The sequence below is a fragment of the Lemur catta genome, chromosome 1 (genome assembly GCF_020740605.2).
Source record: "Lemur catta isolate mLemCat1 chromosome 1, mLemCat1.pri, whole genome shotgun sequence".
NCBI classification, from domain to species: Eukaryota; Metazoa; Chordata; class Mammalia; order Primates; family Lemuridae; genus Lemur; species Lemur catta.
This window is the reverse complement of record NC_059128.1, coordinates 259,703,990-259,730,769: the sequence shown is the minus strand read 5'-3', so window position 1 is coordinate 259,730,769 and position 26,780 is coordinate 259,703,990. Positions and strand designations below refer to the sequence as shown.

The 26,780-nt window shown below is 34.7% G+C and overlaps 1 protein-coding gene across 6 annotated transcripts in view; it reads left to right on the top strand.

Moving 5' to 3' along the window:
- NRIP1 (nuclear receptor interacting protein 1) overlaps positions 1-26,780 on the top strand; it is a 94,221-nt gene that overhangs the window by 29,317 nt on the left and 38,124 nt on the right. For 2 of the 6 annotated variants that reach the window (XM_045540468.1, XM_045540469.1), the window contains exons 3-4: positions 11,012-11,071; positions 13,087-13,209. The gene's annotated coding sequence lies outside the window, so the exon portion shown is untranslated. Of the gene's footprint in view, positions 1-8,806; positions 8,825-11,011; positions 11,072-13,086; positions 13,331-24,933; positions 25,390-26,780 lie in introns of those variants that run through there. The other 4 variants (XM_045540470.1, XR_006732725.1, XM_045540467.1 and 1 more) reach the window with 4 other exon arrangements.

The following is a 26,780-nucleotide window of genomic DNA, read 5'->3' as shown; positions in this document are numbered from 1 at the left end:
AAATTCATCCTGTATTATATTATGCAAGTTACACTTGTGCAACAAGTTTTTCATGGCCAAAGTTAAATACATCCCGGCCAAAGTTAAATATGGTAGCATGGAAAATGTTAGCTTTAGAATCCTAAGATTCATTTTTGAGCCCTGGCTCTTCACATAGACTGTTAGCAAACCATTTAACCTGAGCTTCCGCTTTCTGATCTGTAAAATGAGAATGTAACCTACATCACAGGAATATTATGCAGAATAAATGAGGAAATACATAAAGTGCATTTTACATCAGTGTAATGTCAGGAAAACGTGTTATTGACGATATTGTTAATTCTAATATATTTAAAGAAAGAAAATAAGTTTTTGGGTGATGACTGTTTTACTCAACGGCACATCCTTTTAAAATAGGACCTTATCTTCCATACATTCTTCATTTTTCTTTGTTTGCTTCTACTTTTAAGAGCTCTCACAAACCTGGTCCCAGCTTTTGAACTCCTTTCAAGTGTGAACCAGTTAACATCTGCCACCTATTGACCCAGTTCTCGCTACTTCCTCCAACTCTCCTTTCCCCGTGCACACTTGCTTATTATGTTTGTTGGGTGATTAAACTGGCCTTCATTTCATTTTTGCAAATATCTATACAGTACAGGGTTAGGAACAGCAGTTTCTGTATTTGAATTATAAAGCAAGGTGGTGCAAAGGAGTCAGTAATAATATTCAGTTTTCAGGGAAAACAATTAGTAAAATCCCACATGGACTAGCTTTTTCTTCCATAGTATGGCAGTCATAGGTTTTAGAAGTGCTCTCTGCCTACATATACAGGTTAAAAAAAGTTTTCGGTACAAAGCCTGAGTTTGGAAGTGACTCACCACCTATGGAACTACTTCAAAATGCATGCCCTTAACTACTATTTGAATTTTTATAGGTTTGTAGTTTTGCTGACTGCAAGAAAATAAAAGGCCCAGTGCCAGTTCTTACTGGGTCAAGATTTATTGTGAAGTATCAACATTTCCTCAGCTTCTTGACACTTAAAAAGTCCTAAAGATTTTCCTGCAAAAAGTTTTAACAGGCTTTATTCCAGTAAAGAAAATTGAGAGTGTTCATGCTGTGGTAGTAACAAAAGCACTGTATTTGGGGAATTTGCCAATAGAAATTTCCAGAAGCTAGACTACACTAGGAACATATTTTTATTTAAAGAGTCTAGTAGTGTTGGCAAGGACTTGTAATTATATTTGTCCCGTTAGCATAGCTCTAGGCACAGAAAATTTGACCAATGATTTATAAACAGACTGTTAATCTTTTACAAAATGATCGGGAGACCAGCTAACCAAGGCAGCTGATCTGATACTGTGGAGGCTTTGTCAGGTAGTGGCTGTGGAATGCCTTATAGAAACACACTGACCTGAGTTTGAATCCCAGACATATCTCTTACCTGGGAAAGTCACTCAGCTTCTCTGAGCTTCATCTGTAAAATTGGGTAATATCTATTTTATAGATTGTGATTAAGTGAGATAATATATGACTTAGCACTGTTGTCAATAATAGGTATTTACTTGTATTTAATTAATCAAAGTTAATCATCATAACTGACTAACCCACTAAATACTTGTTTTAAAACTTAACATTCCCATTCAGAGCCATCATTACAGTATAGAAGTATATTTGGGGCTACTTGAAATCTTTAGATAACCACATTTGAGTCAAAGCAATGTTTACAGTAAATGGATTGAAGTTGACAAGGGCTGAGACACTATGGTATGGTGTTTTTGAACAAGACCAGGTATTCTAGGTGTGATTGTTTACTTTGGGCAAGTTACCTTACCCCTCTAAGTCTCAGTGTTCTCATCTGTAAAATGGGGGCAACTTCATATTTGTTTTGAGAATGAATGTGTAAGAATTGAACGCGTGCACTTAATCCAGTTCCTGGCATGTAGTATGTAATAAGTTTTAGTTATTTCTGTTATTCCTTATATGCCCTTTTGGACATGGCCTTAACTGCTTGTGGGAAATATTGTTCTGAATTTCTTAATGTAATGGTTAATGTTGGAATTTTGGTTTTAAATACTTTTTTCTTTTTATTTGAATAAAGCTTATCTACCTGACTTACATTAAGATAAGGTACTTCAGAGATGATCATTTTAAATTCTCAGCTTTCCTAATGGCTCATTATTTAAAGGAACCATATTCTAAATCCTTATGGTTGAAGAGACTAACTTATATTTTGTAAAAACAGATTTTTACGTAACATACCGTTTTTGGTCATTCTGTGGCTTTACACTTTAACCCAATCTTCATTTATGTATCTGGTGTCTCTCCTGCTTCATTTCCTGCACGTAGAGTGACGCAAAGAAGAAGCAAGGATGAGCAGGAAAAGGCAAGGATTATACCTGAGATCAGTACAGTCAACCTTAGGATGACCAGACATCCTCTCCAGATTAAAGCCCTCGGTTAAATTGATGCGATGACTGCTTTTTGAAGTTTTACCAACAAAATAACTTTTATGGCTTTTGTTTACTATTGGAGAATATGGGAAGAAAATTTTGAAAGAAATATTTATTTTTCTCAGAGGCTTTAAATAATTTTTTTCGGAGCTATAATTCATCCAAATAATTTTTCAAAAGTGACAGCTAATAAAAGTATTGATATTAAACAGTTACCCTATATTACAGATATTGTATTAAGTATAGAGTTAAGTTTATCCTATGATAAAGTCTTTTTTAATGTCTTCTATTTTTGGTGCCTCGTATCTAGAGTAAGTTACTTAATAGTATAGGGACTTTGTTAGAATTTGCAAACTTTTTAAGAGGAAGCAATGTTGTTTGTTAGGTTGTTGTACTGAGAACTTGAAGAGTTCTGGTTTTGGGTAGTTATGGTTTTGGCTTTGTCACCAACTAATGGTTTAGCTTTGATACAAAAATTAAAACACTGACTCAAAATTAGCCCTTTGAGGCAAACCATCCCTGACCCACTTCCTCCCCTCCCCCTCTCCAGTTTAGGATTACTTCAAGGATGAAGGGGAACATCTCAAATAAACGGTGGTGCCCCAGCTGCCTTCCAGAGTGTATACACAGACAAAGGGACTGTAATTATCTCTTTTAACTTTGTTTAATTCATCATCTTCCCTCCTTCCTTTTTTTCCTTCCTTTAGATGATCCCTTATTGTTCTACAGAACATCATTAGACAAGTAGTGATGTGGAGCATAACTTTACCATTTCAGTCATTGGACTGGTTTACATTTCACTAGTAATGTATCAGAAGCTTCCCTTGAGCCACATCATTGCCAAATGTTGGAATTGTCAGGCTTCTTAACTTTTCCTAATTTAGTAAATACAAAATGACATCTTATTGTGGTCTTAAAACTTGATTTTCTGTGATTGTTAACGAGGTTGGACATCTTTTCATGGTCAACGTTGGTGTATTCTTTCATGAAATGCTTATTCGTTTCTCTTGTCCATTATGTACTTAAAATTGTATATTCAGAATATTTGTGTTTTATGTATTTTTTAAATTTTAAAATAATAACACACATGGAAAAGTTACACATACAATACAGGGGAAATTTTTTCCACTGAAAATTTCGCTTGATGCCCCTTTACCCATGAATAAACAAGTGCATGTTTCCTGCAACGAAACAGGGACGTTGTCCTATAAACTACAACAAAACTATTGAAATCACTGATCATTTCTACCAACTAATCCTCAGATCTCATTCAGGTTTCCAAGTTATCTCAATAATGTTCATTATAGCAAAAGAATTCAGTTTAGAATCACCCTTTCATTTTACTTATTACATCTTTTCAGTCTCCTTCAGTCTACCACAGTTCTTTAGCCTTTGTTTGACTTTCAAGATATTGGCACTCTTGAAGGCTATAAAGGCTAGTCATTTTGTAGAATATCTCTTCCTTTAGGATTATGTGTTATTTCCTTATAATGAGATCTGTATTATGAATATTCAGCAGGAATGTCACAGAATTGATGCGGTGTCTTCTCTTTGCATTCTATCAGGTGGCATACAATTTCATTTTGACCCATTATTGTTGGTGTTCACTGGGATTACTTGATTAAGATAGTATCTGCTAGGTTTATCTACTGTGAAATGACTCATTTTCCCACTGTAATTAATATTTTGCATGCAGGTGCTTTGAAACTATGCAAACAATTCTTTCCCGATTAAACTTTCAGTTAATTAATTTATTTGTATCAGTTTGTGCTCATGATCCTATATTTCATTCAAAGAGCTATAATCCATTACTATTGTTACTTACTTTGGTGCTCATTCCTGATTTAGCCAGTGGGATCCCCCTCAAGTTGGCTTCTCTGTCTTTTTGACATGTCATTCCTTGATCATACTGGCATCTCCAATTTCATTCCAATGCTATAGGGTTCAGTTACATTTTCTGCCTTTTGTTGCACCTCGTCCTCCTCTAACAGTGAGAAACTTGCCTCCTATGATACTTAATGTGTTTCCTTACTTGATCAGTTTCCCTGTATGTGGTCAATCTGCCATTTCCGTTGTCCCTCCTCCTGCTCCCCAATTCTACTTGAGCGTCAGTGCCCCCTTCACGTGGAAGCAAGCCCTCCTGGCCCCACGTGGATTCCTACATCACACACCATAGTGCATTTTGGGGGGGCACCCTCCTCACTCAGCTTGGGCATTGATACACAGTGCTGGAACATTCCTGTGCAGGGACTCCTCTGTCATCCTGCTCACCTCATACAAAACCACCCTTTTCTCAGTTTAGTGGATGCAAAATGTCATCTTATTGTGGTCTTGATTTGGTTTTCTGTGATTGCTTATGAGATTGAACATCTTTTCCTGTGATTATTCACCATTGGCATATTCTTTCATGAAATGCTTGTCCTACCTTTTGTCCGTTATGTACTTAAAACTGTACTTTCAATACATTTATGTTTTATATTTTTTGTGTTTTAAAACAATAACACATACGGAGAAGTTAGAAGTACAATACAGAGTTAGAGCTTGGGCTCTAATTCCCTATACCACACCCGTTTCTTCCATTCCACAATTAACACCCACCCCTCCTGCTTGAGCTGTGACGCCTCTTATTAGGGGTACCCCTCTGCATTTGGCTCATTTTTAATTAAAATATAATAGCAGACACACACACACACACACACACGATCTGGATACAAAATTTCTTTGGCAGTGTATTTTGTGGTATTGTAGGTGATATTTTCATTTATCTTTTCTGTATTTGTTGATGAATGGAAGGTTTTAATTTTAATGCAGTTGAATTTATTAATCTTATGCTTTGTAGTTAGCCCTTTCTATATCTTAAGAAAACCTCTCCTCTGAGATCATAAAGATTTTCTCTTATATTTTATTTTAAAAATATTAAAGACTTGCCTTCTCTATTTGAAACTTTAATCCCTGTGGGATTTAATTTTTATATGTTAGACAGTGGGGATCTAATTTCATTTTTTCCCCCAAATGGATAACTAGTTGTTTCAACACTATTAAATGACTCCTCCTTTCTTCAGTGATCTGCAGTGTAACTTTGGTAAAATATTTTCTATATGTGTGATGATCTGCTTCTTCTCCAGCAGTCAATTTGTCTGTCTCTTTTCCAGGAGCACACTAACTTAATTTTTAGAGCTTTATGTTATAATAAGTTTGGTATCTGAAAAGGCAAGTTCCCCCCATATTCGTTTTTTGGTTAGATGGCTTCCCTATTATGGGTTTTTGCTACTCCATGTAAATTTTAGAACCAACTTGTTAAACCTTTTGAATTTTGATTGTCATTGCATTAAAAGTATTGGGAAGAATTGTCATTTTGATACTGGGTCTTTCTATCATGAACATGGTGTGTCATTCCGTTTGTTTAGATTGTTTGGGTTCCATTGTTAACGTCCTCCAATACATTTTCTCCATATTGAACGCACAATATTCACAAATTACTTTTATTCCTAGGTATGGTTTACTGTTGGATATTTTTAAAATATTTGGTTGTTACTAGGGTATAAAAATACAGTTTATTTTTAAAATGTGATCTTGTATTTAGCCACAGTTAATTAAATACAAACAAATGTAAGATAAGCTGAAAAGCAAGTAAGATTAGAGAGGTCCAGGTGTTTACCCTGAAGTTACTTTTGGTGTTTTAATAAATCCAGGTGAATAGTCATTTTTTTGCAGCTTTATTGAGATATAGTTTGCATACCATAAAATTCACCCAAAGTTTCAGTTTAGTGGCTTTTATAATCATGCAGGTGTGCAGCTAACACCACAATCTAATTTTTTAACAGTATCATGACCCTCAAAAAGACCCCTATGTCCATTAGCAGTCACTTCCTATCCCCCTCCTTCCCTACCCCAGCCCTAGGCAACCACTGATCTGTCAGACGTCTCTGTTAATTCGCCTCTTCTGAACATTTCACATAAATTGAATCATACAATCCATGTTTTTTTGTTACTTGTTATTTCACTCAGCATAATAAGGCTGACTGTATGTTGAAGCATATGTCAATACTTTGTTCCTTTTTAATCTAAATAATATTTCATTCTATGAATTTATCACATTTTATCTACTTACAAGTTGATGGACACTTAGGTTGTTTCCAGTTTGGGGCTATTATGAATAATGATGATATGAGCATGCATATGCAAGTTTTTGCATCAACATGTTTTAATTTCCCTTCTGTATATATCTAGAAGTGAAATTTCTAGGTCATACAGTAACTGTTACCTTTTAAGGAAGTACCTGTTTTCCTTAGTGGCTGGATCATATTTTACATTCCCATCAGCAATGTATGAAGAAGGTGAATAGTTGTCTTAAATATACTTTTACATTCTCCAAAAGAGTAATTGTAATACATTAGGTTTATCTTAAATTATGATTATTATTTTAAATAATGAAAGAAATGGCAACTTATTTTACATCACTCATTTTAAAGCAATTTATGATTATGTATGTAGTATTTCTTTTTTATTTTTTACAGCCTCTTATTGAGGCATAATTTACATACATCAACATACATCAACACATACAAACTGTTCAGTTTAATGATTTTGATTCAGTTTATTCAGATATGCAGCCATCACCATGCTCCAGGTTTAGAACATTTTCATCCCCCCAGAGAATTCCTTTATGCCTATCTTCAATCTCTGCTCCCTTCTCCTGCTCTAAGAGGTGTTCTGCTTTCTCTACCTACATTGTAGCTTTTCTAGACACTTCATATATAAATGGAATCATACAATATATATGTCTTTTGTATCTAGCTTCTTTCACTAAGCATAAAGTTTCTGAGATTCATACTTATCGTATGAATCATTATTTCATTTCTTTTCTTTTTTGGTTACCGCTTTATACTTATCCTGTCTCCAGCTGATGGGTATTTATTTGGGTTATTTACAATTTGGGGCTATTATGCTTGATGGTGACACCACTGTTTGCGTACAAGTTTTATGTGGATATGTGTTTTCATTTCTCTTGGTTAAGTACCCAAGTGTGAAATTCTTGGGACATTGCAAGTATATATACATACATGTATGCTTAACTGCCAAACCGTTTTCCAAAGTGGCTGTTCCATTTACATTCTCACCAGCAGTGTAGCAGGGTTTCAGTGTCTCCCTGTCTTCCCCAACCTTTAATTTTTTTCAGTCTTTTAAAAACATTATAATAGCTATTCAAGTGAGTTTGTAGTGAGATCTCAGTGGGATTTTATTTGCATTTCTCTAATGGGTAATGGTAATGAGCATCTTTTTCTGTGTTTCCTAAACATTCATGTGTTTTCTTTGGTGAAATGCTTTAAGTCTTTAGCCCATTTAAAAGAAGTAGTTAATCTTATTATTTTTTACTTCTAAGGGTTTTATTTCTAAAGGTTTTAATACTGCATACCATTTCTTCATCATGTATATCATTTGCAAATATTTCCTCCTATCCTGGGGCTTGTCTTATCTAACTGAGATCTTTTAAAAAATTTGATGAAGTTAAATTTTTTTGATTTTTTTTTTTAATAGATTGGGTTTTTGTTTTCATGTTTAAGGAATCTTTCTGTAACTTAAGTTTATAAGATTTTCTCCTAGTCGTTCTTCTAGAAGTTTTGTTATCTTATTAATTCAAAATTCAGACTATGATCCATTTTGAGTTATTATTTTCATACATTGCAAGAAAAAGGTTTACACTTACCTGTTTATTTTTGTGTGAGGATATCCAACTGTTTCAGCACCTTTTATTAAAAAGACTATTCTTTCTCTATTGAATTGCTATGGCACGTTTGTCAAAACTGAAATGACCATGAATGTGAGAGTTTATTCTGGACTCTCTGTTCTGTTCCATTATCCATATAGCGTTAGTGCTAGCACTGTGTTGGTTACTATATAGCTTTATAGTAAGTTTTAAAATTAGGTAGTGTTGTAAGTACTGTAATTTTAATCTTCTTTTTCGAAGTTGTTTTGGACAGTTTTAGTCCTTTATACTTTCATATATATTTTAGGACCAATTTCTACAAAAACTATGTTGGGATTTTGATAGATCAGATTAGGGAGAATTGACATATTAAGGATATTGAATTTTCCAATCAACTGAATCTGTTCTAATAAACAGATCTTGTTTAATTTCTCATGGCAGTGTTTTATAGTTTCGGGTACACAGGTTTTGCACTTTTGTTAAATTTATTGTTAAGACTTATTCTTTTTGCTACGAGTAGCAAAAGAGAGTGGGATCCATTTTTTAATTGTTTGTTGCTAGTATTTAATAAATGCAATCTATTGTTTATGGATCTTGTCATACACCTTTCTAAACTTTCTTATTAATTTTAGTTGTTCTTTTGTAGATTTTTTAGGATTATCAGCACACAAGATCATATTACCTGCATGTAAGGATAATTTTAACTTTTTCTTTTTCAATCTATGTGTCTTCGTATTTTTTGCTTTATTTCACTAAGTAGACCTCAGACATCCTTGCCTTTTTCCAGTCTTGAGAAAGAGGAGATCAGTCTTACACCATTAGTATGATGTTAGTTGTAGGCATTTATCCCAGAAAGGAAGAGTTTTTTTAACATTGAAACAATTAATGTAATATATATTATTAATAAAGAGCAAAAACCACACGATTATCTCAATAGATGCAGAAAAAGCATTTGACAAAATCCAACACATTAGTGATTACAGCAAATGAACAAACTCAAAAAGAAGGTATAGAAGAGAAAGGAAAACCTTATACTTAATATCATAATTAAGAGTGAGAGACTATTTTCTCCCTAAAATCTGGAGACAAAGCATGGATGTCTGTTCTCACCACTTCTATTCAACCCTGAACTGGAAGTTCTAGACATATTTTTTTCTTATGGTAATATTTATATAACTTATTTTAGAGCATGTGGAAAATAAATATTAAGGAGAGAAACCGAAACTGCTTTTCCTGCTATGTAGAATTATCACTGTTAACGTTGTGATCTCCTTCCTTTCAGTATTATGTGTGTAGAGTAGCATATTTTTTTTACCAAAAACAAATTTAAGATTATATTTTACTCTGACCTCATTTCTCTCTATTTTCTTCCTTGCTCATTACTGCCTACTCTGATCATCTTTCAGTTCCTGGAGCAAGCAAGTCCTTTTTTTGCTTCATGGCCTTTGGATATGCTATTTCTTCTATTGGAAATTCTCTTTGTTTTATTATTTGGATGACTAGGGCCTTCAGGTTGTTTAGATATCGGCTTAAATGTCATTTCCTCAGAAAATATTTTCCTTATCACTATGTAAAGAAGCTTCCTGTATACCTCTTGCTTTGTTTGAACTCCTCAATTATTTTATTTATTTTCTGTTGTCTTGTTTTTGCCTCTTTCCCATGGGTGCTGTTTGTCTTATTCATGTTGTAATTCCAGCACCTAGCATAGTACCTAACCTTCTAATTGTCTGACGATTGTTCAACTCAAATGAATAGTATCTTGCTTTTTTAGCATTGTAATCTGATGATTTTAACATGTGATTATTCTTTGAAAACGTACATTTTAATAATTGTATAATATTCCACAATATAATTATGATTAAGTTATTTAAACTTTTTTATTCATAGACATGCTTCCTGTCATTATAATTCAAAACACATCTACCATATTAAGTTTCACTGGCTTGGATTTAAGGCTGATTTACCCATTTATTAATATAAGAAAACTTGTGAATATTAATCTGTTTATTCTGTATTATCCTTTGTTAATTTTTATTGTTTAAATATTCTTTTAATTTATCTTTAGTGTAGTCATATATTTATCTGGAAAAGGATATAGTAATGCTTTAATAGAGACCAATCATTAATATAAATAATTCTAGACTGTGGCAAAACATGAGATGCAAATTGTGGGCTTGGAATATTGTTAATTCCTTACATGAACTTCGTATACTATTACCAAGTGTTTAATGCTACTTGAATTGAGACTATTGTAGATGAATAGCTAGAGAAAAGTTAGTATTTATGTTCCAAGGAACTGCCAAGGCCTGTCTTTTTTCAAGTAAAATATACCAGCATTTGAACTCCACTTCAGCTTCTTATTAGCTTTGTGATTTGGGATAACTGAAACTCAGTTTCCTCATCTATAAAATGAGGATAATAATAGTTACCATGTAGGGTTCTTTTAAAGATCATGTATGTACTAGCATAGCATTGTGTTTGACACATAGTGATTGCTCAGTAAACCATTGCTGTCGTTACCTGGTAAGTCTCACTTAGTCCTGGAGTGTTTTAAGAGTAGGAGCTATAAGGGTTCCTTATGCTACCAGGTATCATCACTAGATATTGACCAGCTCATTAATAATGTTTCTGTAAAGATGTTTACTTTTACTCTTGCAAGGTAGTTTTTCCCACATGCCTATTTGGGGACTATTTCTTGTCTGTGTACCTATGCCAAAAAAAAAAAAATTTTAGCCTGAAAGGTAGTTATTTTAAAGTTCCGTCAAGTTTGATGTTTTGACATCAGTTTATAAGTTACTATTGATAGCATTCTTAAGTATAATTATGATTACTTACTTGTTCCAATTTTAAAAGGTAATAATAATTTTTTTTCCAGAAGGAAAGAAATGTAGCTGAAAATGGAACAATTAAATTCTACTAGAATTTCAGTGGTTTGGTAGGTAATGTTGACAAGGGGCTAGATGGGCTTGCCTTGGGTATAGCTTCTGAAATTGAGAATTGGTGATTTAGGAAATTCCCAAAGTGCCTGGCATATTCTAATAGGAGTACTAATATACTTGCAAATATTGTTAAGTTCACTTGTGAATTACTTCCTCCTAAGTGTAAAGATTGTTTGCTGCTTCTGTTAGAATTCCTATCAGAATTTATAGTCAAGGCTCAATTTGAGTCCAAGATCTGTAATTTGGGGCATTTGACATAACCGGCCCTGCTCAGTGTCTGTTTCCCCACTATAAAATGGGATCATGCCTTCTCTGCTCATTTCACTGAGTTACTAAAATCAAGTAAGGTCATGTTCATTAAAGCGTTTTGTAACTGCTAAAGCATGTAGCTTACTTAATGATTGCTCCCATTCATCCTGTCAGACCTGCCTCTTTCTTACAACTATTTGGTAGGTCACTAGTGAGGGTGGCATGATAGCCCAGAACTGCATCTGTAATGGGCGGCCACCTCGTAGGAGTATTTGTTTTATACTTGTACTAGGGAGTGGACAGTTTTAGATTGTTGCTGTTTTCAGCCTTTAATTTGTTTTGCTTTTTTAAAAAAATAATATGTACATGTTTATTGTAGGGAAATTAGAAAATATAAATCAGTAAAAAGAAAAAATAAGTGCAGAAATAATTACTGCATTTATTTTTATTTAATTTAAAACAAAAATTCAATTATGATGAACATGTATTTCCTGTTTTTATCTATCACTTTATATATAATACAGTATATCATTTCATATAATTTAATTTTCTTATATAATATTTTAATGGATACATAGTATTCTGTAATATAATATACCATAATTTATTTAAAAACAGTTCCAGTTTTTTTATTTTGACATTTAATGCCTATTTCTAATTTTTTGCTGGTAGAAATAATAGGTATTATGAACATCCTCCTGGCTAAATATTTGTACATACCCTCCATTTTTTTTTTAAAGGATAAATCCTAGATATGGAATTGCTACATCAAGGGGCATGTAACATTTTAAGGCATTTGATTCTTTTTAACAGCTTTATCGAGGTATAATTGATACATAATAAACTGCACATATTTAAGGTATACAATTTGATAAGTTTTGACATTTGTATACATTCATGAAACCATTACAATTAAGATAACACCCCTTTGTAATCCTTCCCTTCAGCATCCTACATCCTTCATCCCCTAAGCCCAGGCAACCTCACTCATCTATTTTCTTTCACAATAGGTTAATTTGCATTTTCTAGAATTTTATGCAGATGGAATCACACATTATAAATTTCTTTTTGTCTGGCTTCATGCACTCAGAATAATTATTTTGGGATTTATCCATGTTTATTATTATCACATATCTATGAATAGTGTATTTTGTTTTTTTGCTGAATTATAAAATTACATTATGTGGATATACCATATAATTTATTCACCTATTGATGGGCATTTGAGTTGTTTCCAGTTTTGGACTATTAAAAACAAATCTACTTTGGACATTGGTGTACAAGTCTTTGTATGGACATAAGGCATTTGATATTTACTACCAAATTTTATGCTGGAAAAGTTATACAGTTGGTATTTTGAAACTGAAAAAGTTTAATATGAGAGAAACTATAGCTATTTATTTTCTTAAAATTTTTGGATATAACTTAACTGAATTAATTTGATTTAACAGAATACTGTTAAGAAGTTTGAAATTAACAGAGGTTAATAAGCATATCCTAACCACTGTAAGCCATTTTTTACGGTTTATTTTGTTGAAGTACTTTTATCAATTAAGTAAGTGTATTATATGGAAAGCAAGATCTGCTGTTTTCCTTTAATGAACTAGTATTCATAAACAATTTATATTTGCCTGTCAAATGACTACTTTTGCATAGAACTTGAATAACAAAAGGTAGTAGGATACGTTTACTGAACTTCACAAAAGGTGTTCCAGAATCTGGTTTGGAATAGATGCCAAACTGTTTTTTCCCTCTTCTTCAGATGCACACTTGACTGAAGGAGGAGGGGGAATCTGAAGACTCCAGATGACATCAAAGCTACTTCTCAACAGTCTTCTCAATTTCCTTTCTCAGAAAGCAGAGGCTCAAACCTTGGAGACAGACGGTGAGAATATTTTTCCTTGACTTCTTAAGGCTTAATCATTGTGACTTTAATATATTTCAGGTAATTCTTTCTCAGTTATAAATTAGCTTGTAATTACCAAATGTGCTTTTTCTGGGCAGGTTATTTCATGAGACAGTGTGGTTAAAAAAATGAATAAGATACAATCCTACCTTTAAGGAACTTACAGGCAAAGAATAAACATAGATAAATAAATGTAATCAAATAGTAAATGAGGTTAAATGCCGTAAGAAAAACACAAAAAATATCCTTGAGAATTCATTGTGTAGTTTACTTCTGTTGAGAGAGATTTCAAAGCTTGAAAGAAGAAATAGTATCTGTGTTGATGATACTTAATTTGTTTTTACCAAAAACCGGAGAAAATGGATAATTAATATAAAACCTGAAATAGTAATCTAATTTCAGATAAAAAGTTAATTACTGTTTTGAGGAAAAATAGAAGCATGTGTGATTATTGTGGGTTTATTATAGTATAAAGTCAGTGATTACTTTTGGGATTATATAAAATTCCTCTTACAAAGCCAAGAGTATATTAGTATTTCTGAGAAATGATAAAATAATTGGATTAAATTAACACAAGTAGGTGGGCAGTGCAACAAAAGAGATAAGTGAGTGGTTAATTCTGCTTGGATTAACACTCCTGTTTTCTAGTTTAACTACAACCTAAATGAATTTGTCATGTCTTAAGCTCACAGACCTTCTGCTGCTTATTTCTGGGCAGAAGCAATCCAAGTAAACTGGAAAAGGGTACAGTGATTGATTATTGTGCTTATAGTTAGTTGTGAAGAGTTCAACTAGCTAACTAAAAAACTCTGGTCAGAAGAGAGATACACAGATATAGTATTCTAAAATTCAGTGCTTTAATTGACCACCATGTTTCAAAGGGGATGGCATATTTGAGCCAAATTTGCTCTTACTTGCTCTTTACCTGTAGGCGTAATATAGTTGTCAGTGATAATACTAACTCCTTTTTCTTCATTATTCTGATTATATTCAGAAAACCTAGTGATGAAGTTATTTTAATCACTCCAATTAAATTCTTATCTTTTCTTGTAGTTTCATCAAGAAAATCTTTAAAATAGTATTTTAAAAAAAGACTATAAAATTATTAGTAATTATTTGGTTGCTAGTCATTTTTCACAGTCATATATTTTTTCCTTTAAATTGGAATTTAAATCAACTAGGATTTTATTTATAAATAATAAAAGTTCTTTCATTCAGGTTAAATTACGTGTTAATGACTGGTCAACAGTCTCACATCTGCTGTTATATTTGACAAAGCATGGTTGATACTGAACCCCATTTCTCAACTTTTAATTGTGTTAAAATTAACGTAACCATGCATATTCCTATGACACCCATGATATAATTAGTTTGTTGTTCTTAATGTGTCAACTTTGTTTTACCAAGTAACCAGAATCATAAGTAACAATCACGTATGAGAGTTGGATAAATAAATCAGATCGCCGTCTGATAAGTATACCCAACTAATGAGTTGGGCTTGGAAAATGGTCAAATTTAAGTCTTCCAGATTGAAGAAAACAAAAAGATTATTTAAAATGTATAGTAAACATCTTTGAAAACTAAAAATTCATAAAAATGAATTATTAGTAGTGATTTTCTATTTTTTTACACATACTCAAAAATGTTTCAAGATTTTAAAAGTGATTATGTGAGGTGTGTTTTCTAAAATGTGTGTTGTTAAATAGTTCTTCCTTTTGAATGAAGAGCCTGTGGTCAAATACATTTGGGAATTATTGGGTTAAAGTATATAATGTCTTTTCAGAAGACCTCTCATTAGCCAGTAGTCTATGTCTCCAAAAGAAAGATTTGGTATATCTCAAGATACTAGTATTTGACAAGTTGAAGACTCTGAATTGATACATTTTATGAGGTTTTACAATAGTTTGTCATATAGTCACTCTATAAAAACACTTATGTTGTATTTTTAAGTATAATTTTTTTGGAATGAGAGCCCAAAGGGGATGATTGGAAAAGAAAATGAATTTGATTAATTAAATATTGCAAACTACACAAAACATAAAGTGTTGGTAAAACTTTTTAGTGTCTTAGGCCGGATTTCTCTTGCTCTTTTGTGATCAAGAAATACAGTCGTCCCCTATAGTAATTAACAAAATAAGTTTGCTCTTTATTGTATTTTATAGGAGTTCACATACTTTCTATGCTTTGTTTATCTCAGTGTGACATTTATTAGCTAATTTTGATAAAAATTAATGATAAAAAGTGTATATCTTGGGTGGAATTAAATAACAGACCATGAATCAATTTAGCTTAAACATTGGAATATACTAATTTTCTCACTAATGGAATTTTTATTGTTATATGTCATGGTTTTTCAGTGGGGAGACTTATTTATTGCACTTTTTTTCTAGTTTGATTAAATTGTTGATGACTATTTCAGTAGATGTCTTGGGTGTTAAAAGTTTCATGTTGGACATAGAGATAGCTATATAAGATACAAACACGGCCAGTGATTCAGCTGGTTCCGACAGGTTCAAATACCAAGTTGGTAAAGCAGGCTAATTGTGTCCATGTAATGCCTATCCCAAGCTTCATAAACACTCCTCAAAGTAGTGTTTTTTGTTTAAGAAATAACACTTTGTAAAAAGTGTTTAAAGCTCTACACCAAGTTTTTGAAGGAAACATGGTGTTGGTGAAACCAACATCAATCCACAATCTGGGTGAGTTATTTTACTTAGAATTAATTGCCTTAAACCAACTTGGCTGTCTCGCTGGTGTTTCTCTGGCCTCGTGAATAACCCTGGTAAGAAAATGTGGATGGTCAGCTCAAAGGTAGCACCGTTAGTTTCCAGTATCGCTTCCATCCACCCTTAATTCCCTTTCTCGCAGCCAGCCATCTAGTTCAGAGCCTTATCATTTCTCATTTAGAGCCTTTGTGCTGCCAAGCCCTGTACTGACATCCTTGCCTCATTCTCTCACAGCCACCAGGTCTTCCTCAAACTCCAGTTCAGTTGTGTTATTCTCTAATCAAAAATAATTTAGCGATTCCAGTAGCACAATGACCTTAGGAAAGTAACAGGCCCTCCTTAATCAATCTTAGTGTTCTCTATGGGAAACACTAAAATAATTAACATTTCTTCTGAATTTGATGTCTTTAAAGAATTGACTTTTCTTAAGTCTTTTACTTTTACTACGTTAATTAATATAACTAACATCATTTTGGGAGGAAAATCCCTAGTATACTAAGCCTCCATATTAACTCAGGTTTTTTTCTCTTCCTTGAAATATTTCAAATAACATAACTAAAATAAGTTAAAAATGTGTTGATCATACTGTCAATATACTTTCTCTTCTTATAGAGACCCTCGTCTTTTTCACTCAGTGGTGGTGAACCTGATATTCTCCTTGATTCTCTGCTACATTTGCACTTCGACAACATGACCTGTGGTTTGCACGTCTGAAGTATGATTCGGACAGTAGAGCTTATGCCTTTTATTTAGATAACTAGAATTTATCCATTCTGGATTAGAGATACGCTAGTGATTTTCAAACCCCGTTTTCTTGTTTGCATTTGCCTATAGAAACAATGTTCCTCGTACAATCTATGCAAGCTTCTAGCTTGAAGCTTCATCTCTGGCCATTGCCACCCTTTGCACCTCTTGTCCCCACCGTGGTGCAGCCTGTCCTCTCAGCTAGTGCTTCTGAAAATATCTGGAGTGAAAGCCCACTTTCTGTGTGTGTGTTTTCATTCATTTTTTTAGTAACTCACTTTCATTGTATTTTTGAAAAACTTCTGTCTGTGACAGATTGGAAATTTTTAAAAAGACTACAAAATATAAATCTTTCATCATTAAATTCAACAGACATCAAATTACTTTGTCACATTCTATAAAAGTTTCTAATTACTGACGATTTCTGCTCTTTGAGGAGCGTAAAGTTTCTAGAACATACTGTGTGCTGCTGTGCGTCCTTGCTTGGGCTGGTGCCCACACTCCCTAAAGAATGCTAAAGCTTCTTTCCAACTGGCAAAGCTTAGGTCGTCTCTAGACTCGCCTGGCATGCCACCTCCGTAGAGTGCCTCCCCTAGGAACAGTGTCCCCTGCCCTGTCACCCAGTCTTCTCCCCCAAAACCTGTACTTCAGTGCTTTCTCCACTTTGTTCATGTCTTCTCTTAAGTAGTATCTTACTACATTTGTAACTTAGTTATCCATCTAGCTTCAGCTCTTAACACATAGCAGCTTCTTCATAAATATTTATAGATTTGTTACTTCTTGCATGATAAATTCAGAATCACGTAACTTCAAAGATGGGAGATTTTTCATATCCTCTTTTGTCAACTAATCTTCTTTCTAAAAAGGTCATTCTTTTCTTCCCTCCACCCCCAGGTCTTAGGGGCGTTTCTACACAGAGAACATTATTTGTCTGCGTAGTTTTAGTGGAAATTCTCAAAATGAGAAAGTAGAGATTTTGTTTGAAGACAACAAGATTGTACTTCTTGACTTTTACCAGTAGCAGTTCTCAAATTTCTTGTTTTATATTCTTCAATTATTGAGAATCCAAGGAAGCTTTTGTTTATGATATTAATACCAGCTGATAGTGACCATATTAGAAATTTAAACTGAGAAAAATTTTAAAGCAAGAATTCACAAGTATGCATCCCATTAACCATCAAAATAATGGCACATGCATAGTACACTGTACACTGATGAGAGAGAGATACAAAAAAGCAGATAACATTTAGTATTATGAAAGTAGTCTTGACCTCATGTGCCTCCTGAATGGGTCATGGGACCCTTGGGGTCCTTGGAGCACACTTTAAGAACTGCTGTCTATTTGCCAACAGAATATTCTGTATTTTTATTTCAATAATATTGTAACCTAGTTTTTGTGTTTGTAGATTAGTAAGTTTTCTTTTTAAATATCTGCAAGGCTTATCATATTACCTACCCTTCTATTAGTGTCTAGACAAAGAATGTGCTGAAACTTACTGCCAGTGTTGGCTTGGCAGCTATAAGATGGAGATGCTTACTCAAGGAGAAGTCATTTTATTTGTGGATACTCAGTAAGGTCATTCTTAGTCATGCCCTGTCAGTAACCCTGGCTTTCAAGTAGTAGCCCTTTTTATGACTTGTGAATCTCTAAATTCTTCTCCTATGATGATTCTCCTTACTCCAGAGGTTTTGGAGGTTTTGTCATTTTCTTAATGATTTCACAGAATGAAGTTGACGTTTTCTCTTGAGGGAGTGAGTAGGTTTTCTCTCAATTCTTTCCTTCTTCTCTCCTTTGTGTGACCTTCCCCTCCACTTGCCTCAACCTGATGCCTGATGCTGGCGCTCCTTTCCTGAGAGTACAGTCTGCTCTCTGGCAGATATATACTTGGCCCTAGTGGCTCCTGGGTTTTTTTTGCTCCCTACCCTCTTACCTTGGCTGATACTCTGTTAAATTCTTTCTGAGGTCTTAGCAGGACAGTCAGTCTCTAGAGTATTTGACGACGCTCTTCAAATTGCATGGGTACTGGGTCTTCCCTGAGAGTTTTGGGAATGCATTGTGTACCTTTCAGCTGGATGAGAATACCAAGATGGCTGGCAGTTCAGATGCTTGATTTACCAACAGCTCGATATTCTTTTTACTCACAGTCTTTTTATTGTGTGATGATGTCATGGGGAGAGCTGGAATTTGGGGACTTAGTATCATTATGACTGATAGTCTAGAAGCACAAAACTGATAGAATGTTGGGGGAATTTTTATCTTTTAATTCCATGTCCTAAACATAATAAGCCCTCAATAAATGTTTTCTGAGTTAATTTTTTTCTCATTAATGTTGGATGGAGCTCTTAGCTCCAGCAACCACATTGTTATTTAAGTCAGACATCTCTCTGTTGTATCTAAGGGAAATATGCCCTCGCGTTGTTATGAAAAGGTACATGTTGCTGTCTTAGTAAGCAAAACCTTTACCTAATACTTAATGAAGACTGATATTTTAAATGTACAAAATTAAGATTTCCAACAGGATCTGATTCTGACTCTGTTAAATACCTCTACAAGAATTACTAGTTTTCTTGAAACTTTGTGCCAATCATTTCAACACAGTGTTTAACAAACCTAGGCTTCAGATACAGTAATCATTTTCATCATTCTCTTTTGATTTAATGAAGTTGCTATGAAATAAAACCCTATTTTATAGCACTATTTATGTTATACAAATTGGTTTCTAAATAAATATTCAAGTAAACCAACCTTCATTGTTTTCAGAGCTGTCTTTTTCTTCAGCTCTCCTGCTTCTGCCTTATTTTGACCATGATTCCTTCTATGCACTAACTGGTCTACAATTTCTTCTCCCCTCCAAGCCATCAACTCCACAGCTTCTGTTTTTGTTTGTTAATACACTTAGTCATACCACTGGTTATAAACCTTCCACTGCCCACCAGATAAAGGCCAGCTCCTTGGCATGGCCTTGATTCAAAGTCCTTGGTCCCACTTGCGTTTCCAGCCTAATCTTCAGTCACACTGGACTACCTGCTTCCTGTATCACACTCAGCTCTTCCCTCCATTGAATGCTATTTGTGGAGCCTAGAGTGACCACCATTCTCTTCTGCCTGGCTAGCCCTTTCTTATGTTTTAACCATCACTGATCACCACCTGCACATGCACGTAAGAACTAAAAGCCTGGTTATAGCCTACTTTGTGTTCCTAGAGCACTTTTTATATACTTCAGTCATAGCATTTAGCATATCCTAGCATGAGAGTATATACTCTCCTCTTCAGCACAGTGACTAAGGAGGAAATTCACATATACTCTCGTGTGTTACCTGCTCACCAGGTATTATTACTCCACCTTTTTCCTGTCCCTTTCAGGAAAGCAAGTCTGAATTCAAGGGAGTGAAAGTGTGGTTGTTACTCAGCACAATCTTAAATTTATCTTATTCCTTTATTTTTTTAAAAAGGGAATAATTTGTAACCTGTTTGTCGGGTTTGGCAATCTCATCTGTGTTCTCGGTTCTTGGTGTGCTCTTGGCCAAAGAATGACCAGACATACCAAAGTAAGGCAAGCACGAGGTGAAATTTACTGAGGGGAAGCAAGATAGGATTATAGAGCAAGAGCAAGATATAGGCTTACAGAACAAGATACATACACCACAGATGATGACCGGACCACTTGTCATAGCAAAAAAAAGCATTGGTTATGGTCTGGATCTTGGTTTATAGTGTCTGGCTAGGGACCTCCCCATGGTTCAGATGTCATCATGGAACCACTTTGATGGACAGTTGGGAGTTATATGACCTGAATCTTACTGTGCATGCAGATCTCCCATGAGCCCCTCTGAAAGCCCACGGGGGCAGTGAACCACAACGAAGATTTAAGCTAATGACATGATAATTAGCCTCAGGTTGTCCTAAGTCACCTTCCAGACTCTCTGGTACCTATGCCTCTTCCTCCATGGGCTAGGGAATCCTCTGTATTCTTTTGCAGTTGGTGGGCTAAGTTCTGCTTGGTAGATTGGCAAAATGTTCCCTCCTCCCCCAGATATGGCAGTCGCTAGGGACAGGATTAAGGAGGGGAGGCACCAAGACTGGGACCTGGGGGCTGCCCTTGTTCTTCCAAGGTGGGGCAATTGCTTGAGGCAGCACCAAGGCAAGGCACTCACTTTCGTCCCAAGGAGACTCAGAATCCCTCACTCTTTATACCTGACATATTGGGTCTTAATAAATTCTATATCTTACACTAAATACTCTTTAGAACTAATCATGATATACCTTTTATCTGATGATGACAAACTAACATGTCATAGATGGAGACACACTGATTTTAGGATATTACATTTTAAGGATTACAGCTGTTTGTTCCACTGGACTATTTATTTCTTGCGAGCTAGGACTGTTTTATTGATCTTTTTGTTGTTCTAGAGTAATGATTTTAACACGTGGCTACTGTAGCTACTAAATTAAATTTTGTGGGTATTGCCAGGGAAGAATCAAAAACCCTCTACTGGCATTAATACTTTCTCTTTTGGCCTATGCATTGGAGATGCTAAAACATAACAATAAAATGTCATGCTGATTTCTTATAACAGGACTGAGATTGCTTTACCTTGTTTTATTTAATGTTCACTTTTACTATTCTGATTTTTAACAGTGTATCCATCATGTTAGCAATAAGATATTTAGTAAACATATTATGTCATTTCCTTTACCTATAATTTTAGTAAGCTATATGAAATATGCATGAAGTTTGTGACTTAACCGTCTAAAAGCTTATTTTTTAAAAAATGAAAATTCTAGAGATAACTGTTGATGGAAATATTAACTTTGTCTTAACCTATCACTGTGCTACAAATCTAAAAGACAAATAGAGCTTTAAGTTTTACATTGACTACACTAAAATATGGTCAAGAAAAAATTCGACCTGAATTCTTTAATAAGCACAGTAGAAGGGTTGTTTACTTTCGAGGACTAATAGCTGCCCCATCATTTATGATTGCTTGCTTACATAATTTGTTATGAAAGAATGCTTCTAGGTAAACCATGTCTCTCAGATGTTTGTGATTTGTTCTATTCTGCTTGGGAAGGGTTAAGAGGAGACAACATCCTGTCAAAGACCTTGTTTTTAATTTTGCTTCTCACACTGGCACAGATCCTGCTAAGAGCAGCCCAGATTAGTTCGGAAAACCTTTGAAGAGATTTAAGATGTCCTTCAGCCAGTTTGAAGGTTTTTGTCTTGCAAATCCAGTACAAGGGCGCCTGCAGGCATCTCGACCCTTGCTGTGCTGCTGATGCAGCTCAAGGTCACACTAACCCGCCCTGTGACATTCAACAACAAAAAAAAAATTATGCGGTGAAACTGCTTCAGCGTTCAGCCAACCAACAACTTCCTTTAGTGAAGAACTGAGTATGAAGTCTTTTTTTTCCCCTTTTTCTTTTTTTGGGGGCTCTGTGAATTTTTGCTGTAGGAAATAATCCCAGATTTCTGGTGTATGTGATGACAAGGTCATTTCTTAATTAGAACACATGTAAAGAACAAAGCTAAATGGCTTCAAAACAGCTTTGTAGTTGATGGAGAGGATTTAAATTATTTAAAGAGATAGTCACCCATGTATGATGGAAGCTGAATTCTAAAGGCATTAACTCCTTCATTCCTGTCTACTTGCCATTGCTTTGAATTCCGTATGTCTGACTTTAGAAGGTTGCATTCTAAATGTAAGGAAGTTTATAAATGCCCATTTTTAAAAGAGTGAAACATAATTTATAAGTCAAATTCTCAGATAAACTTTTAATGGAGAATTTTTCTCCCCATGACATTTATCTCCTGGAAATTTTATCAGATGGCTTGACTTAGGAACTAGGAATTATGCACTTTTCCCCCTGGCAACAGTGATTTATTTATAATGTGTTGGAGAGAGGTGCCTAAGTGCTTCTTTATTGCCTCACCTTCTCTTCCTCACTTTTACTCATTTGTGATTTAGAAGTCTAGTTGAGCAATTTACCCCTGCCTCTTTAGAAATAACAGCACGTATCATTCAGGTTTCTCAACTTTCAAAGAATTGGTGTAGGAAGACATGCTTTTTTCCTAAGGAAAAAAAGTAATTTTAGCTTAAAATGGACTTCAAGAAAGTTGTTTCTGAACATGCATGACTTCTGAAAGCACAGTGAAACCATGTCCATGAACACTCAATAGCCATGTTGCACTCGCTCTCCTTTGCAGGGCTTGTTTCCCCATGTTCCTCCTTTGTTGCCCACAAGTGCTAACTACCAAGTAAATTAGCTGGGTAGCGTCCAAGTGAATTGGCTTTCTGTGCTTGAGACTTAATGCATATCACCTCTGCAGGATTGAAGCAAAACAGTCTTAGAGAGTAATTTGATGGTTGATGTTTCCTTTATATTATATATAGAAGTACACATTGCAGTTATTTCTTTATACACAAAATCACATCATGTAGAGAAATTTAACTTAAAGATTATGTTATTAGCAAAACACTTTGCTCAGAATTCATACCCAGTTGCTTTCTCAAATGGATGTTTTCCTGTAAATGTGACTTAAGTAGAGTCAGGGCAAGTGCTTTATAAAGATGGATAGTATTTTAAGTGTGGTTATTTGAACTAATATTTTAGGTTTTGAGGGCCACATTTAAAAAATGTAAGTTTGAGAGGATACCATGATGGATTGCATAAGAACAATTTAGAATTAACCAGACTTACTATTCTGAGGGATTTTCCTCCTATCAAGAAGCAATTTCTTTAGGTCCATGGAAAGAATACATTAAGATACATGTTTTTAGGTGTGGGTATTTTGAAGGATTCCGGTTTTGCAGAAGGGAAATGTTGGAAGGAAAATCTATATGCAAGGAAATGGTTAGTGTGATTCAGTGCGCCCTGCCCTTGCCTGGAGCCTGGTATGCCCTAAATGTCATGTATGACCCAAGCTCACCTGCTAGTAATTTCTAATTTACTGTCCTAATTCATCGATTTGTTATCACTAATTGTTCTTCATTTACTTCTGTGTAGTTTCCAGTACCTAAAGGGTTGAAAGGTTGCTGTAATTGGCACCCGCAGCTGCTCTTTCTTTTGACAGGGGATAATTTTGCAGCCTATGCTTTGTGTGACAGCTGCCTAATTGGGCATTCTCCCCTTGTAGCAAGCCTGCCTCCTCCAGCCTCCCTGCTGACAAATGGTGGTGGATTATAGATGAGGACACGCTGACCCAGTCGACCTTGCTGAGACAGCGGGGAGGGGCCTCCTGCTACTTGAGGGAAGCTTTAGGTCATTTAGAGGACAAGGTCATGAGCCAGGTGGAGAAATGACATGATATCACATGACAGTAGCCTGATGACATGGTCAGTGTGTCAAGGACAAATACATCAGTATCGATTAAACATTATTGCCATACTTCATTGAAGTCCCTAGTATTTCTTAATTGTTCCTCCAGATTTTTTTTTTTTAAAAAGGAAGAGTATAGAATAAGACACATGTATTTTAGCAGTGTTAAAGCAATTGTATACATGAAAACAGAACTGGTTTAGGAAGCCTCCTAATAAGTTTCTTCAGTTATTTAGAGTATTTTGTTCTTAATTATTGCTTAGTTTGCAGCCCCTTAACTATCAGTACTTTTCAAGAGTTATTTGAAAATTAAGGAAGGCAAATTAAAATGAGGCAATCAATGTGTGTTTTTAAAAAATATTTAACAACTTCTTTCATCACCCTACTCAATGATTGGCATACCTTTTTTCATATTTTGAATAAAAGAAAAATAAGCCAAGTGAAAATGCCCAATTGAAAGGAACCTCAAAACTATAGATTTGTGAGATCAAATATACAACTGTGGTACCGTAATTATAAAGTGTTAAAGATGCTTTTTAAATAAATTTTGAGGCCTGAGAGTATTTTTTTAAATAGCTTGAGATTATACTTGATGTAAAAACTTGAAGGTAAATGAAAATCTTTTGGATGTCTTTTCATTACTGGTAATGCACATGTGTTTTTCTTGAGGAAACAGACTTGAGCTATTGCAATACATTTTTAAGTATAGGATCTTAAGAATCCATGCTGAGTCTATTAACCCTATGTTAATACTTGCAAGTATAAGTCCATATAAACTGTGCTGGATAGTACACTTTAGAAAAATGCCTTGTTTTAAAAACAGTGAATAGTTGAATGCAGAGAATACTGATCATGATTCTCATTTCTGGAAAAACAGTTGTTGTTGGGCACTGTTGGATCTAAGCCCTCAGTTCAACAGGAGGTAATTTTATGCCCCTGAGATAAAAAAAAACAAGGTGCGGTAAAGTATGATGAATTAGTTCACCAAAGTAGACACATCTGTATTTTCATGGCACGTGCGTGAGAAATCGTGTGTGTGTGTGTGTGTGTGTGTGTGTGTGTGTGTGTGTGTGTTTAATTTGGACCGTGCTGTGCATGTGTTTAGCTGTTCTCAAACCCTGCCTCAAGCTTGGTGGAGGTTTAATCCTGTGCCCTTGTACACGTATACTTGATTAGTAGTTGTGGTTATCTCAGCAGAAGACATACCGCCCTCCTCCTTGTATTGGTCGGGACCCGGGCATTGGGGAGTCAAGGCAAAGGAGAAAGAAAAGAGCTTTTACATTAGTATTCTATGAAAGCCTTACTGTCTGCAGAACAAATTGATTGCTCCGGTGTACCTGTGCTTGGCACCACTGCTGTGAAAGAAAGGTAGGGCTGTAATCTGTTTTATTGTATTACATATTGTGACACTCCAGGAATATTTAACATGCACTCTTTCTAAGGCACGTGCTACAAGTATAAGTTTAAAAGAAAAAAAGGAAATAAATGAATGGAAAGTATATAAGAGGCATCCGGCTACAGCTTTGTTTACTTCAGTCCATGAGAGTTCATTCGAATAAGATAATTTTGCTGAAAGCGTTACTGGGAACATAACCTGATTGATAATGCAACCCTATAAAGTGTTCTGAGGCACTAATCTGCTTCCCTGCTTGAAATGTGTCAGGCAGAAATGAAATTCAAGCTAATATTGTAAGATTTTAACCACAGAATGGCAGAAGTCATGGAGGTAATTATGGACATAATTAGTTTAGAAAATTATTTTAAATTATTTTGCAGTACATTCTATTCTTAAGGGTTCCTGTGTAATGTAGTGCAGAAGATAAGGAAGAGATTTGCATTAAAATAAAGAGGTGGCCACTATACCACCTTAACCTATATTAAGGAAATTAAGAAACATATTATTTGTTTTTTTCTTTCAGTAGTTTGATTTCTGTAAACATTGTACTGTTTGACTCTGTTGTAGGAAAGGAGATTGCAACATTCCTTAGAGTTTTGTTTTTTTTTTTAATTCTGTGAATGTTTTTCAGATAGAGACTTGTACAACTTGGGATTGCTTAGTGTGAATTTCATAAATGTCTTAACATTTTACAGAATGATTAAAATATCTGTGATTGGAGTTTGACCCCTTGGCATTTTCAGGCATTCTTGAAATGTGGTCATAGCTGCACTTTTTAGGTTGGGTATAAATCATGCTGTGAGGGGGAGAGAAGAAATTCCTCTTGTCCAAGCCTCTTGCCACGTGTGAACTGCAGGTGCCCTTTGCCTCCTCTGTCCCCATCCTGATCCTTCGATTACAATCAGAGCCCTTGATTTAGGAGAGAGAGGAGGCAAAATAGCTCATACTAATACACCGATGGGATTAAAGTTGTTATCCATTGTTTACTTGTATGTTCTTGAAATTAGTACATAGCTTTTCATTTTTTAGATTACATTTTGCTTCCATTTAAATGTGTGAATGTGTTCTGTATATATACAGATCTGTGTAATCAGAGGCTGTGGACATTGGTCTAGACTTGCTCAAGGATACTTTTATAGCAAATGGACAAGTGAAGAAGCATTTTTAATCACTTGTAAATAGCAAATACAAATATACTAAACTATGAGGTAGAACACTGACTAAAATGAACTATTTGCAATCATGTTGCCTCTAATGTAAAGAAGATGTTTTCAAAGAATTTTTGAACTCTATAGAAAAATTAAGACTATTAAATATGTTTTCAAATGAATATAGCCGTGAAAATTATTAGTATTGTATTTCC